The sequence below is a fragment of the Etheostoma cragini genome, unplaced genomic scaffold, assembly GCF_013103735.1.
Source record: "Etheostoma cragini isolate CJK2018 unplaced genomic scaffold, CSU_Ecrag_1.0 ScbMSFa_61, whole genome shotgun sequence".
NCBI classification, from domain to species: Eukaryota; Metazoa; Chordata; class Actinopteri; order Perciformes; family Percidae; genus Etheostoma; species Etheostoma cragini.
In genome coordinates, this window is record NW_023269217.1 from 1 (window position 1) to 2,255 (window position 2,255).

A 2,255-nucleotide genomic window follows, 5' to 3' on the forward strand; every position below is an offset into this window, starting at 1 on the left:
ACTTATCATATTCAAAAACTCACCAAATTTGGCGGTCGCATCAAGTCTGGTGAAAATTTACGTATTTTAATGGTTTCGAGAATGGGCGCACAAAAATGGCTCGCTAGCGCCACCTACAAAATTAAGAAAATTGAGCCCCTGCAGCTAGATTAACGTAGAGTCACGAAACTTGGTACACATATGTATCATGGCAGGTCGGACATAAAACTCCATTGTAGCCCCCCCCTAAACCCAACAGGAAGTCCGCCATTTTGTTTTGAATGTGCAAAATTAGTGCGATTTTGGCCATTTCCACATGTCGTACTTTAACGAACTCCTCCTAGAGCTTTCGTCTGATCATCTTCAAACTTGGTGTGTGTCATCTTAACATGTTAACGATGAAAAGTTATTAAAAGAAAAACTTTCCGTCATAGGGCGTGGCCGTGGCGGGGCGGCCATTTTGTGCGTTTCGCCACCAAACAGGAAGTGGGTGTAACTTGAGCGTACGTTGTCCGATTAGCTCAAAACTTTCCACGACTCATCAGAGTCCGCCCCTGACGACATCTACACGCCGCTATTGGCTCAAAGTCATAGCGCCCCCTAGTGGCAACAGGAAGTAGGCCTAAAAGACAAGGTGCTATACTTTAACGAACTCCTCCTAGAGATTTCATCCGATCATCTTCAAACTCAGTGTGTATCATCCTAAGATGTGACCGATGAAAAGTTATTAAAAGAAAAACTTTTCGTCATACGGTGTGGGCGTGGCATGGCGGCCATTTTGGGTGTTGAGCGATGAAGATGAAATTGGCTGTAACAACAGTTTACGTTGTCGTATCTGCTTGAAATTTCCCACAAACACCAAGAGTCCAGGCCTGAGGACATCTGCAGGCCAATATGGACTTTCGGAGATAGCGCCACCATCTGGCAACAGGAAATATGCCGTCTGACAGGAATTGGGTGTAACTCGAGCGTACGTTGTCCGATTGGTTTGAAACTTTCCACAATTCATCAGAGTCCGCCCCTGACGACATCTACCTGCCGAAATTCACTCAAAGTCATAGCGCCCCCTAGTGGCAACAGGAAGTAGTTCTAAAAGACAAGGTGCTATACTTTAACGAACTCCTCCTAGAGATTTCATCAGATCGACTTCAAACTTAGTGTGTGTCATCTCAAGATGTTGAAGATGAAAAGTTATTAAAAGAAAAACTTTTCGTCAAACGGTGTGGGCGTGGCATGGCGGCCATTTTGGGTGTTTAGCGATCACTGAGAAAGTGGCTGTAACTACATTGTACTTTGTCGAATCTGCTTGAAACTTTTTAGGATTCATCAGAGTACGCCACTGACGACATCTACACGCAGAAATTCGCTCAAAGTCATAGCGCACCCTAGTGGCAACAGGAATTAGGCCTAAAAGACAAGGTGCTATACTTTAACGAACTCCTCCTAGAGATTTCATCCGATCATCTTAAAACTTAGTGTGTATCATCCTAAGATGTTAACGATGAAAAGTTATTAAAAGAAAAACTTTTTGTAAAACGTTCTGGGCGTGGCATGGCGGCCATGTTGAGTGTTTAGCAATGAAGAATTAAGTGGCTGTAACTACAATGTACGTTGTCGTCTCTGCTTGAAATTTCCCACAAACACCAAGGGTCCAGGACTGAGGACACGTACAGGCCAATATAGACTTTTGGAGATAGCGCCACCATCTGGCAACAAGAAATATGCTTTATATGACAAACATCATCCGATTTACATGAAACTTAGAATGTGTGGTCTACATGTGATACTGAGGCGGCCCCTATATTATGACCACGCCCAATAACTCAGGCCACGCCCACTTTCATAACATTTGAACCGTTATAGGTACAGTCTCGTGTGAGGTATCGATGAACTCGGCAGAGAGTTCCTTTTTCATTGGTGATGTTTGACCCGCCCCCCTATGATGCGGCCACGCCCCCTTTCACAGATAGTGACTTGTATGACATATAGGCTTGTGTAAGGTATCAATGAACTCAGCAGAGACTTCCTTTTTTATTGGTGATGTTTGACCCACCCCCTTATGATGCGGCCACGCCCCCTTTCATGGATATTGACCTGTATAAGGCATAGGCATGTGTGAGGTATCAATGAACTCAGCAGGGAGTTCACTTTTCATTGGCAAAGATTTTCAGGGTATGAGTGACGTGCAAATGCGCGGTCGCAAGGAGAGGCGTCCGCCGGTAACCCCGACTGGCGCGGGTTAGCGAGGGCCCTCCATCGCTGCTTGCAGCTTTAAT

At 45.1% G+C, this 2,255-nt stretch overlaps 1 long non-coding RNA gene across 1 annotated transcript; it reads right to left on the reverse strand.

Annotated features, from left to right (window-relative positions):
* Nucleotides 1–62: 62 nt before the first annotated feature.
* Nucleotides 63–1,788, reverse strand: LOC117941361. The gene is made up of 2 exons (XR_004655902.1): nt 1,647–1,788; nt 63–861 (listed from the first exon to the last, which is right to left on the reverse strand). It is a non-coding gene; the product is annotated as an uncharacterized LOC117941361 (long non-coding RNA).
* Nucleotides 1,789–2,255: the final 467 nt, after the last annotated feature.